The following is a 14,333-nucleotide window of genomic DNA, read 5'->3' on the forward strand; positions in this document are numbered from 1 at the left end:
GTTTCATGTTATTAATCTTTCTACTTCAGGATAGTGTGTTATCTGTAAACAAATATGAATGATAGATTTAGCCTGTATGTAGTAGTCGAGTGAAGTGTACTCTCTGCATAATGAGATGACAGAAGAAGGTGAAAGGCATGACCAATGTTGGGCCCCCTATTATTCATCATTTATATGAATGACATTGGTGACTATGTGATGGGTAGAATTAGTAAGTTTGCGGATGATACAAAGATTGGACAGATGATTAGCAGTGAGGCAGTGTCTTGGGCTACAAGAAAATATAGATGGAATGGTCAAATGGGCAGATAAGTGGCAGATGGAAATTAACCCTGAAAAGTGTGAGGTGATACACTTTGGAAGGAGTAATCTGACAAGAAAGTATTCAGTGAATGGTAGGACACTAGGAAGTTCTGTGGAACAAAGGGAACTTGGTGTGTTTGTCCACAGATCAATGAAATCTGAAGGACATGTTAGTAGTGTGGTGAAAAAGGCATATGGGACACTTGCTTTTATCAATCAAGGGAAGTCATGTTGGAGCTGTATAGAACTTTGGGAGGCTACAGCTAGAGCACTGCGTGCAGTTCTGGTCACCACATTATCGGAAGGATGTGATTGCACTGGACGGTATGGCAGAGGAGATTTACCAGGAAGCTGCCTGGGATGGAACATTTAAGTTATGAAGAGAGGTTCGTAGGCTTGGGTTGTTTTCATTGAAGCAGAGAAGACTGAAGGTGACCTGATTAGGTGTACAAGGTTATGAGAGACGTGGGCAGAGTAGATTATGAGCAGCTATTACCCTTAGTTAAAGGGTCAGTCACGAGGGGACATAGGTTCAAGGTGAGGGGCAGGAGGTTTGGGGGGATGTGAGGAAAAACATTTTACCCAGGGGATGGTCTGGAGTGCGCTGCATGGGAGGATGGTAGAGGCAGATTTAGGTTTTCAGATTGTTGGGGAGAAAAAACTGGCAAACTGGACTTGGGAATTTTTGTCACTTCACTAGACTACTACATACAGGCTAAATTTATCATTCATATTTATTTACAGATAACACACTACCCTGAAGTGGAAAGATTAATAAAATGAAACCAAAAGAGAAAATGCTGGAAAATCTCAGCAGGTCTGGCGGCATCTGTAAGGAAAGAAAAGAGCTGACGTTTCGAGTCCGGATGACCTTTTGTCAAAGCTAAAAAACTTATAAAGTGTGAGTTCCATTTATCTGCCCAATTGTCACTACAATTATACCAGGAGGCCCAGCAGAGCTTGACCGATCGTTGAATCCAGGTGATCGCCTGATATCTGTAAATGGAATCAGTTTGGAAGGTGTTACCCATGACAGAGCAGTTGAAATTTTTAAAAGTGTCTGGATGAGCACTTGGCACATCATAACATTCAGGACTATGGGCTAAGTGCTGGCAGATGGGATTATGTGGGAGTTCAGGTGTTTCTAATGTGTCGGTGTGGACTTGATGGGCCAAGGGGCCTCTTATGTGCTGTATGGTTCTATGATTCATATTCATTAGCAAGTGATTTTGTACAATTCAGATTTGCTGATGTTGGGCTTTGTTGACCTGTGCACAGAAGGGAATGACAGCACAAACTCTGAGTCCTAAAGACTTAGAAATTGTGATCTACACCTACACCCATGGTGTAGGCATCAGGGACCTGGGTTTGATTCCCAGCTTGGGTCACTGTCTGCACATTCTCCCCGTGTCTGCGTGGGTTTCCTCCAGGTGCTGCGGTTTCCTTCCACAGTCCAAAAGACGTGTTGGTTAGATGCATTGGCCACGCTAACTTTTCCCTCAATGTATCCGAATAGGCGCCGGAGTGTGGCGACTAGGGGATTTTCACAGTAACTTCATTGCAGTGTTAATGTAAGTCTACTTTCTTTAAACTTTTAAACACTGCTGCCATTGTGGTATACACCTGTGGTACACATCGCTGCCACTGACGCACAGTAGCAGAGGGAGGACTGTTTAAATTGGGTGATTGGGTTCTGATGAAGCAGGCTGCTTTGTCCTTGATTATGTCAAGTTGCCTAAGTGTTGTTGGAGCCATATTCAGGTAAGTAATCCATCAGTCCCTGGACATCATGCCTTATAGATGGGAACAGGTTTTAGGAGTCAGGAGGGTAGTTATTTAACTCTTAATTCCCAATGTCTGACCTGTCATGTAGTCACAGTATTTGAGCTGCACTTCTTGGTTTCAGCGATGAATTACTCTTCTCCAGGTAGTTTGACATCATTGTGCAGCGTACATCATACATACATTGGAAGTTGAATGGCATACCTGTCATATTTGAGAGTTGAAGGCTTTTGTGCTGTAGGTCTGAGTGTTAATTTCCGTGGTACTAGAATATGAGAATGACTCTGGACAATAGGGAACGCATTGACCCAAAATAATGGCAAGGCTAATAGCACCAACTGTTATTTGTGTGCAAATGCTACTGCAACTTCAAACATGGGCAAATGTGTGATTAAACATGGAAATCCAAAAGTTGCTGTCTGTATAATATTGTTGCACGAGAAATGGCATCTTGCCACCCTCCTCACCATTCAAATACATCGAACACACAAAGTTGCTGTATCTGTACAGTGGATCTGAACTAAACCCACTGTAGAAAGTTAAGTCAAATCCATACCAGTCTAAGTACCTTTTTAGTAACATGATAAGTTTTAATTACTATCAGTCAACGTCTCTGGCACTGAAAACTATCTATCACACATGTGGAGTCTCCTTCCTTCAGGTTTTAATTGTTGCTGGAGATACCAAAAATCTATATATTGAAAGTAATTTTTAAAAAATCTTTCTGCCCGAATTTTTCCCTTCTCTTTCAATTTCTTTATTTTTCTTTCTGGAGCTGATTTGAAATTCATAGAATCGCTACAGGGCAGAAAGACGCCATTCGGCCCATCAAGTCTGCACCAACCACAATCCCACCCAGGCTCTATTCCCATAACCCCACTTATTTACCCTGCTAATCCCCCTGACACTAGGGTCAATTTAGCATGGCCAATCAACCTAACCCGCACATCTTTGGACTGTGGAAGGAAACCGGAGCACCTGGAGGAAACCCACACAGACACGAAGAGAACGTGCAAACTCCACACACAGACAGTGGCCCGAGGCCAGAATTGAACCTGGATCCCTGGTGCTGTGAGGCAGCAGTGCTAACCATTGTGCCGCCCCAGTCCATTCGCTCTAATTTACACTTTCTCAGTCCTTGTGCTTTTAAATTAACAATCCTTCCATCTAACTGGGTAAAGTGATACATAGTTGTCCTGTTCACCTAAGCCCGCTTGCCCTGTTTCTCTCACTATTAGTTCACATTTTCAGCAGCGAGCCTCACAAAAATATAAAACCTAAATGGGCAAACAAGATTAATTAAAGGAAGACACAATTAGATATCTTACCACACAAATTAAGGCCCATTTTATTACAGGATTTACAGATTCACAAGGTATTCCCTTCCAATTAGTTCCTTGGTTTCTATATCTGTTTATAAATTTGAAATCACACTTCCCTCTTCATTTGCATTTCAGCCACAGTTTCAATCTCCCGGAATGAACTAACTGACCTGACTTCATCAGTGGTTGCAACATTACTAACCATAGAATTACTACAGAAATTCAGACACCTGTCATGATGTTAAATATCCAAAGTAATTCACTCATTCTATTTCTTCCAAAATATTCAAACTCCCTTTACTTGATTTTTCTTTTGGTATTATAACCTATCTTTGTTTTTTTTAAATGTTACTTAGATTTTGTATAATTTACTTATACTTAACATGCCACTTTGTCAACCTCTTGTTGTAATGAGTATGGTTTAATTGTTTCACTGTAATAGAAGCATTATACATTCTGGTCTGGAAAAATAAATAAAGTTAACAGTCATTATAAAACAAAGCAGTGAAATTTTGATGGTGAATACATTAGTTTGGACTTTGGGGCGACAGTTCTGCTAATGCAGTGTGTATTTTTTTACTGCAGGTAATTGGGTCAACTAGTTAGTGAGGATATCACATGATTTCCCTTTTATGCTGCTGAGTCTTATTTTAAGCTTAAGGGTGGAAACAAGCTGCTCTTAGATATCCGGTTTAAGTGCAACATGTCAACTGCACTTGAATGTCCGTTATATGTCCCTGTCAGGCAGGGAGGAAATGGCCGAGTGAGGGAACCATGGTTCACAAAAGAGGTTGAATGTCTTGTCAAGAAGAAAAAGGAAGCATATGTAAGGATGAGAAAACAGGGTTCAGTTGGGTCGATTGAGGGTTACAAGTTAGCAAGGAATGAGCTAAAAAAAAGGGCTTTGAGAGCTAGGAGGGGGCATGAGAAGTCCTTGGTGGGTCGGATCAAGGAAAACCCCAAGGCTTTTTACTCTTATGTGAGAAATAAAAGAATGACCAGGGTGAGGTTAGGGCCGGTCAAGGACAGTAGTGGGAACTTGTGCATGGAGTCAGAAGAGATAGGAGAGGCGATAAATGAATACTTTTCTTCAGTGTTCACCAAGGAGAGGGGCCATGTTTTTGAGGATGAGAGTGTGATACAGGCTGATAGGCTGGAGGAGGTAGATGTTCTGAGGGAAGATGTATTAGCGATTTTGAAAAACCTTGGGGTTGATGAGTCCCCTGGGCTAGATGAGGTATATCCTAGGATTCTTTGGGAGGCAAGGGATGAGATTGCAGAGCCTTTGGCTTTGATCTTTGGGTCCTCACTGTCCACGGAGATAGTGCCAGAGGGCTGGAGAGTGGCGAATGTTGTTCCTCTGTTCAAGAAAGGAAATAGGAATGACCCTGGTAATTATAGGCCAGTTAGTCTTACTTCGGTGGTCGGTAAGTTAATGGAAAAGGTCCTGAGGGATAGGATTTATGACCATTTAGAAAGATGCAGCTTAATCCAGGATAGTCAACACGGATTCGTGAAGGGTAAGTCTTGCCTCACAAATTTGATTGAATTCTTTGAGGAGGTAACTAGGTGTGTTGATGAAGGTAGAGCAGTTGATGTCATATACATGGATTTTAGTAAGGTGTTTGATAAGGTCCCCCATGGTCGGCTCATGAAGAAAGTAAGGAGGTTTGGGATAGAGGGAAAGTTGGTCAATTGGATAAGTAACTGGCTATCTCATAGAAGACAGAAGGTGGTGGTGGATGGAAAATTTTCAGAGGGGAGACCAGTTACCAGCGGTGTACCACAGGGATCAGTGCTGGTCCTCTACTATTTGTGATTTTTATCAATGACTTGGAGGAGGGGGCTGAAGGGTGGATCAGTAAATTTGCTGATGACACCAAGATTGGTGAAGTAGTGGATGAGGTGGAGGGCTGTTGTAGGCTGCAAAGAGACATTGATAGGATGCAGAGCTGGGCCGAAAAATGGCAGATGGAGTTTAACCCTGATAAGTGCGAGGTGATTCATTTTGCTTTGTCAAATTTGAATGCGGAGTACAGGGTCAACGGTAGGGTTCTAAGGAATGTGGAGGAACAGAGAGATCTTGGGGTTCATATCCACAGATCTCTGAAGGTTGCCACTCAAGTGGATAGAGCCGTGAAGAAGGCCTATAGTGTGTTAGCGTTTATTAACAGGGGTTTGAGTTTAAGAGCCGTGGGGTTATGCTGCAACTGTACAGGACCTTGATGAGGCCACCTTTGGAATATTGTGTGCCGTTCTGGTCACCTCACCATAAGAAGGATGTGGAAGCATTGGAGAGAGTGCAAAGGAGATTTACCAGGATGCTGCCTTGTTTGGAGGGTAGATCTTATGAGGAAAGGTTGAGGGAGCTAGGGCTTTTCTCTTTGGAGCGGAGGAGGTTGAGAGGTGACTTAATAGAGGTTTATAAGATGATGAAGGGGATAGATAGAATGGACGTTCAGAGACTATTTCCTCGGGTGGATGTAGCTGTTACTAGGGGGCATAACTGTAAGGTTCATGGTGGGAGATATAGGAGGGATGTCCGAGGTAGGTTCTTTACTCAGAGAGTGGCTAGGGTGTGGAATGGACTGCCTGCTGTGATAGTGGAGTCGGACACTTTAGGAACTTTCAAGCGATTATTGGATAGGCACATAGAGCACACCAGAATGATAGGGAGTGGGATAGCTTGATCTTGGTTTCGGACAAAGCTCGGCACAACATCGAGGGCCGAAGGGCCTATACTGTGCTGTACTGTTCTATCTATCTATCTAACTGAGATTGAGTGTGATAAACTCTGTCCCCACATAGAAACCACTAAAAGGCCATTAAAACATGGTCAATAGAAATTTTTTTAAAATTTCTTTTTAAATTCACTTGGGAATGCATCCCTCTCTATTTCAGCCTTGGTTTCCTCATTGGTAGATCCACCCTTCAAAAGGTATTATGTTGACCATTAGGTATGGTAGCATTATGGTTATGTAACTGGTCTAGTAATCTAGAGGCTGGGACGAATGATTGGGAGACATGAGGTGGGATCCTCCGGCCCCGAGCGCCCCAAGACCAGAAATTCCCACCTGAGCTCAATGGACCTTTGAATGGACCACCAAATTTTCTATCTCACCTACTATGATTCCTGCAACAGGTGAGATGGGAGACTTTCAGCCCTGGATTCATAATCCCACCACAGTAGCCGAGGAATTGAAAGCCAGATCATTCATTGAATAAATCTAGGATGAAAAAGGTAATTTCAGTATTAGTGAACTTGAAACTACCTCTTGGAGGGTTGATCAAAGAAGAAACTTTGACAGAAATGCAGAGGGCTTCATTCTCAAGTGAATTTGCCAAAACAAACCCTGTCTGTGTTCATCTTGGGGGCAATATAACACCACGTTGGCCAGAAAGATTGATGATTTTATTTAAGAATATTTATTGCTTTTTTAAAAATTAAGCTATTGCTTGCTGACCACATTAATAATATAGTTCCCCTGTTGAAGGCAGTGTATAAAGCATTTATTGAGAGAGGATTCAGCTTGTTTATGAAGCAGTGGAAAGCCAGTGAGATGGTTATGAGTTATGTATTATCCTCATCGTATCTCACATACAATGCCTGTGTTATTATGGAAACATAAGGAGAAATTATTCTAACAGTGTATGGTCATTCTTGGTCTTGTGCTGGTCATTGGATGCCTGAGAATTTTTCTGAAGTCACCATTTAGTAATGTGACCATAAACAGCAAACAAGAAATTGATGAATTTGCATATCCAAACTATAAAATATAACTTGGCAAAGATCAATGAATGGAATAGAAGTTCTCCCTGTAAAACCATGGAAAATCTTTTTTAAAATACTGAACTAGCTTCAGTTTTATTCATCATGTCAGCATCACTGACTGGGCTGGTATTTGTTGCCCATTCCTTATTGCCCTTGAACTGAGTAGCCAGGCAGGCCACTTAAGAGTCAACCACTTTGCTGGGGGCCTGGAGTCACATATAGGCCAGACCAGGTAAGGATGGCAGATTTCCTTCCCTAAAGGACCAGATTAGTGAGTCAAATGGGTTTTAGCATATGCGTTTTATGGTCATCGTTAGACTTTTAATTTCATAGTTTTATTTAATTCAAATTTCACTCCCTGCAGTGGTGGGATTTGAACCCAGGTCCCCAGAATATTACTCTGGGTCTCTGGACTACGAGTCTAGTGGCAATACCACCACATCACTGCCTCCCCCCAAAGGTGTCACAATGTATAATTAAAAATATGACAATTTTCTATATATTTAACATTTATTTAAAGTGTAGTATTGATCAGAAATGTGTTTGGAGTTAGCATATGCTATAGTTTCAACTGTTTGCTGTCTGAAATGTTTCCACATTTAAGAATTTCACCCTTGTTCCTTTGCCATTAATAGAAGAAATTTTCAAGGACTATCATTTTCCATGTCTTTTGCTTGGTTTCAGCTGCTGCTGCTTGTAGTGTGAAGCAGTCCTACTTGGTTTATTTAAGGAAAATGAAGGACAAAGTTATTTTTAGTCATAATATAAAACCCTCCGTCAACAAACCACACATGGCTGACATTTAAGTAAGAGTATTGTTCACTATATAAAAAAAAGGAGTCAAGGATTAGAATGATTACATAATTATAGATTACTTTCAAGGATTTCAAAAATTGTTCATCACAGTTTTTACCTTTGGTCCATCAGTTTTCTTTTCTCCCATTCTAAAGGCATTTATTCTTTACTGAGATATTGTTCCATAGGCCTGAGGCTCCACATACTATCTCAGTCAGTTGACCAAGAAATATATTAGAGAGTCATAGAGATGTAGGGAAACAGGCTCTTCGGTCCAACTTGTCCATACCAATCAAGTTTCCTGAACTGAGCTAATCCCATTTGCCTGCATTTGGCCCATATCCCTCTAAACGTTTCCCATTCATATAGCTGTCCAAATGTATTTTAATTGTTGTAATTGTACCCGCCTCTACCACCTCCTCTGGCAGCTCATTCCATATACGCTCCACCCACTGTGTTTTAAAAAGTTACCCCTCAAGTCCCTTTCAAGTCTTTCCCCTCTCACCTTAAACCTGTGCCCTCTAGTTTTGGACTCCCCTATCCTTGGGAAAAGACTTTGGCTATTCACCTTATATATGCCCCTCATGATTTTATAAACTTTTATTAAGGTCAGTCCTCATCCTCCTGCACTCCACGAAAAAAAGCCCCAGTCTATTCAGCTCTCCTTATAATTCAAACCTTCAAGCCCTGGTAACATCCTTGTATATCTTTTTTGCACTCTTTCCAGCTTAATAACATCTTTCCTATAGCAAGGCAAACAGAATTGTACACAATATTCCAAATGTGGCCTTACAATGTCTTGTGCAGTTGTAACATAACATCCCAACTCCTGTACTAAATGCTCTGACCGGTGAACACAAGTGTGCAAATGCTTCCTTCATCACTCTGTTTACCTGTGACGCCACTGTCAAGGAACTATGTACCTACAGTGAATACTGAAATGCTATTCAATTGTAGGTACCCAATGGGTACGTGTGGCCATACAATTATCAGACACCCACCCATGCACAATTACAGGTAGACAGGGTGGTGAAGAAAGCACTTGGCACATTTACCAGTTGGAGCATTTAGTACAGAATCACGTTACAATTACACAAGACTTTGATACGGCCACATTTGGAGTACTGCATACAATTCTGGTTGCCCTGCCATAGGAAGGATGTTATTAAGCTGGAAGGGGTGCAAAAAGATTTACAAGGATATTACCAGGACTTGAAGGTTTGAATTATGAGAGGCTGAATAGGCCGGGTTTTTTTCCCCCCAGGATGTAGGAGGATGAGGGGGTGACCATATAGAGGTTTATGAAATCATGAGGATATTAATCAGGAACCCAGGCCGATTTCATCTTCACAATGATGGAATACCAAAAGTGAACATATTAACCTCCTACAAGGACAGAGAATGCTGGAAAAACTCAGCAGGTCTGACAACATCTCTAGGGAGAGAAAGCAGAGTCAATGTTTGGAGTCCATTTGACTTTTCATCAAACTACCAGACCTGCTGAATCTTGTTTCAGATTCCAACATCTGCATTATTTTGCTGCTTTTAGTATTAACCTCTTAGTCTGTTTCCGTGTCGAATATATTCTGGGGAAAGACATTCAGAGAGTTCCATTTCAGTGCCATCATTAAGGGGTATGCTGACACAAGATAACTCCACAAGACATATGATTGTCACCCCAGTAGAATTAACTACACTTATCTGATGACCGCGGCATCTGTCTGCTACTTATAACATGTATTTTTTCTCCAAAGACAAACAGTGTTAAACAGCAGTTTGGAAATTGTAATCCACAAACTTGTATGAAGCTGCTGTAATGTATTTTGCCAGCCATCCTGGCAATGCTTCTTTGTGGCATCTTTTATGACTTTTCACTCCTTCATGCAAGAATTTGAGAAAGAGCTGGATTATGGGCTGCACTGCCTATTCATGATGTCACTGGAGTAGAACTTCATGATGTCACTAAAGGGAGTGGAGCATTCTAAACCAAATATCTTTTTCTAGGATGTCTCTGAGCAACCAGTTTCACAACCTTTAAAGCACATAAATGAATAGTTTGTTTAGAAATACCAGTAAGTGTTGATATCTTCATTTGTTTTATTAAGGATCATGAGGAAATTGAGATGACAACACTGCCCTATCACTAGTTTACATTTTTAAGTTGTTCTAAACTATTTTGCAACACTGAAACTCCAATCTTATGACATTATACACCAGAATAGACTTTTGTTAAAAAAGCAGTCATCCCAGGTTCTTTATAATTCATTTGAAACAAACGGGAAGGTGGCCTTTGTAACCGACGTTCTTTGTTTCTGTGGAGCTTAGATGCTTTGTCACTAAGAAAGTGCCCATATCAGAAGCACCTGATTTTTGTGACACTGAAAATCAACTTCAATGTTTAGCAAATGTACTGATGCAGCAGATGTCATTTGTATTGCAAATGAAGAGCAACCGGTTAGCAGCTGGTATTAGTTGTCATGGTTGGTAATGCAGGCAAAGATAATGGACAAACAAGTTTGATATGAACTGACAGTGACAGCCACAGTGAGGTCATGATTTATGTAAATACATTCGCTCCTGTTTCTTGACTTACCAAAACATTATAAACTGTTAACAAGTACTGAACACCGCAGTTATCACTTTGGCAGTTAAGTAACTATTTGGTAGAAGACATTTTTTAATATTCTCTTTATGTTATGATAGCATTGTGTGATCCACTTAATTTCTCACAATGGCTTACTGTTCCTTTCCATCTCCATTCTCTTGTTGCCACAATGACATTTGAAAGAGGGTGACACTGCAAATGCTTATTCAATATGAAATGTCACAAATATGTAAAATTCTTGAATGAAAGTTATTACTATTCATTGGCATGACCTGTTCAACAAAACAATTCCACCTGTTTGACAATTGTCAGGTAGTCTATTGTTAAAGATGACTTCTGGTGAGCTGGTCACATTGCAGGAGATAACCAATGTGGGGCTATCTAATGACAGTTTTTGGTTTGTTATGCTGATCGAACTCGCATTCATGAAGCCAGCAAACTCGGGATGTGTTTTATACTCTAGTTTATTTTTAAAATTTGCTTAATTGTGGTTCCTCCATAAGCTGGACTTGTTGTTGAGTCTAAGGGGGGGCAGGCGATCTTACCAAAAAATTCGAAGTTCCAAACGAGCTTGAAAACGGGAGTTTCAGATGAGTTTTGTCGGTGAGGTCACAAGTCCAATTTTATCCGACTCAATTCAAAAATTAATGCTAAATCTATTTCCTGCCAGTAGGGGAATGGGGCACGGCCTAAGCTTGCTGGAAAGCTGGCAGCTCACAGTAGAGGCTACAATCGTGTATACACAGATCTTTCTGTTCTGTGCAATAGAAAAGAGAGATGTCAGTTACCTCCACCCCCTTATATACCGCCGGCCTCTCCCTGCAGTCACTGGCCTCTGCGGCTGGTCGTACCCTCCCACCCCACGATCACTGTCCTCCAAGGCCGATAGGCACCCCCCCTCCCCCACAATTCGGCTGATTGGCCCCGCATCCACCCCCTACCCCAGAGTGATCCAGCCAATCACTCCCCTGGCCCTCCCCGGTCATTCACCACCCCCCACCCCCATCCCCCAATCCCAGTTGCAGAATGCGCAATGTCCCTGTGTCTCCCCCTCTGGATGAGGGGGGAGAAATACCAAAGGATCCAGAGGGGCAATTTTTTCACTTAGAGGATGGTGAGTGTCTGGAACAAGCTACCAGAGGCAGTAGTAGAGGCGGGTACAATTTTGTCTTTTAAAAAGTATTTAGACAGTTACATGGGTAAGATGGGTATAGAGGGATATGGGCCAAATGCAGGCAATTGGGACTAGCTTAGTGGTTTAAAAACAGGGGTGGCATAGACAAGTTGGGTCAAATGGCCTGTTTCCATGCTATAAATCTCTATGACTCTCCTTATGCCCCCATCCAGACCCCACCCACTCTCCTTAGGCCTGCCACTCAGACCCCACCCCTTTGGTTCTGCCCATTAGGCACTGTCCGTGTCAGCCACGCAGTGCCAGTGTGCCAGGCTGGCACAGCCAGTGTGCCAGGCTTGCAGTGCCAGGGAGTCCAGTGGGCAGCGCCAAGGAGCCCTGACTTCCCAGAGGGCCTCAATGGCCTCCAGTCCTACCAGAGGGTCCATCGCCACCGGTCCCTGTTGATGGGGACCCCTTGTGACCCGAGCTGACTAATAATATTTAAATCCTATTTAAAATAGATTTAAATATTGAAATGTGCCTCACTCCCATTTCAGGCGTGAGACTAATCTTGCTGGATATGTGGGCCCAGTAAGATCGCGATAGATAAGAAATCTGGTGGGAGCCTTATTTCCCGCCTCTCTCAATCTTACCAGCTTGCTCCACCCATCAACCAGCGGAACAAGAAGGTAAGATTGCCCTCTTAGTGTCTTATGACTTTTACCAGTTGAAGTACGTGTTGTTATAAAGCAAAGCTATTCCAAATTCAGTTTGAATCCGACTGAATATTTTGGCAATTTGAGACTAACTTATCTATCAGAGCTTGTCCCGTCCATTCAAACAGAAATCCAGCTTTTACAAGCATTCTGTTTGGTTGTAATGCAAAAACATTTCACCCTGCTCCCTCTTCCCACACACACAGCAGTAAACCTTTGTGTGTCTCTCTTTCTGTCCAAGAAACAGTCTTCCCACCTGTGAAGGTGTGAGACCTAACATTTGATTCTCAAAAGGCTTCAATTTGGATCACATGGGCCTGTCTCCAGGACAGAGTTAGAATGGTCAGTGCCCCCTATGCAAGACATTTTGTTTTACCTTAAGTTAAAGGAGACAACATAAAACATAACCACCTGGTGAAGTCCCACATCTGCAAAATAGGCAAATGTGATCATGGTTTAATGTCAAATCTTCAACATTTCACTCTGCTATCAGCCTAGATAATGAGCTCAAAGCTTTTATGGTTCTCTATCTAGCCTAGAGGCAAAACTGTTCCAATCTGTGTTATAAACTGAATAGTCTGTCATTATACTATAACCTATTTTGGAAATGAGGTCAGACTGGTGAGAATGTGCAACCATAAATAACCAATCCTGTTGACATTCAAGAAATGACTTCAGCAGGGCATCAAAATTTGTTTTTTAAATTTTTTAGCTTTGGAGATATAAACATTAGGTGGTTTTTATTTTGTTCCACCCGTTAAAATGAGATTTGTATCTGCTGGGAATGAACACACTGAGGGCCAGTGTAGGCATGAGGCTCATCCAAGTTAGCTATATCACGATTCAGAAGTAAATCTATCTCTCTACTCTGCTCCAACACCATGCCTTAACTTTAACTGCTTAAACAAATATCCCTGTTGCAAGTTTAAAAAAAACTTTTCTGCCTTTCATTAATACTTATGACCTGAATAAGAATAGTGATTTTCAGCAACAACAAATTATATTTATATAGCTTGTTCTGAAATCCTTCCATATGAAAGATGACAGATATACAGCAGACAAACCCATTTCAGATAGGATGCTTTCCTAAGGTGCATCTTTGCTGAGCAGCTTTAACATAATGAAACCTCACAGGGCCATTTTAATAGCGTGACACAAAGTCACATCAGGAGGTATTTGGACAGATGACCAAAAACTTGGTCAAAGAAGAAAGTTTTAAGGAGTGCCTTAAAGGAGGAGAGTGAGGTGAAGGGGGAAGGGAGGAAATTCCAGAATTTGGGGCTTAGGAAAATGAAGGCACGGCCACCAATGTTGGAGTGATTATAATTGGGGATACACAGGAGGCTAGGATTAGAGAACTTTAGGTATCTCAGAGGGTGGAGCTGGGGGAGATTATAGAAAATACAAGGCGAAGGAAGGATTTGAAAGCAAAGATGAGAATTTCAAAGTCAAGCTGCTTCCTGACTGGGAGTCAATGTAGGTCAATGAGCAGAGAACTGATAGGGGAAGAGGACTTGCTGTGGGATAAGGGCAGCACAATTTTGGGTGACCTCAATTTTATGCAGGGCATATTGTGGGAGATTAAAGATGTATGGAATAATCAAGTCCAGGGGTAATGAAGGTTTCAGTAGCTGAGACTGGGGGAATGTCGGGCAATGTTACAGCGGTGGAAATAGTCAGTCTCAGTGATGGCACAAATTAGAGTTCAGAAACTCATCTTATGTTCAAATGTGACACAAAGATTGGGAACAGATTGGCGTAATCTCAGACTGTTATCTGGGAGGGGATTGGAGTCAGTACTAGCTAGGGAGCAGAGTTTGGAGTGGGGACCAAAAACAATGGCTTCAGTCTTCCCAATATTGAATTAAAGGAAATTTCTACTTATCCGGTATGGGATGTTGGATAAACAGTGGAGGAGTTGAGA

The 14,333-nt window shown here is 41.8% G+C and overlaps 1 protein-coding gene across 5 annotated transcripts in view; it reads left to right on the forward strand.

Moving 5' to 3' along the window:
• Positions 1 to 14,333, forward strand: part of mfsd6b (major facilitator superfamily domain containing 6b) — a 71,617-nt gene that overhangs the window by 10,115 nt on the left and 47,169 nt on the right. Inside the window, exon 1 of one of the 5 annotated variants that reach the window (XM_078228599.1) lies at positions 1,048 to 1,204. The exons of the other annotated variants lie outside the window; for them this stretch is intronic. The gene's annotated coding sequence lies outside the window, so the exon portion shown is untranslated. Of the gene's footprint in view, positions 1 to 1,047; positions 1,205 to 14,333 lie in introns of those variants that run through there. 5 annotated transcript variants of the gene reach the window in all.

Source organism: Mustelus asterias, chromosome 14 (genome assembly GCF_964213995.1).
Source record: "Mustelus asterias chromosome 14, sMusAst1.hap1.1, whole genome shotgun sequence".
NCBI lineage: Eukaryota > Metazoa > Chordata > Chondrichthyes > Carcharhiniformes > Triakidae > Mustelus > Mustelus asterias.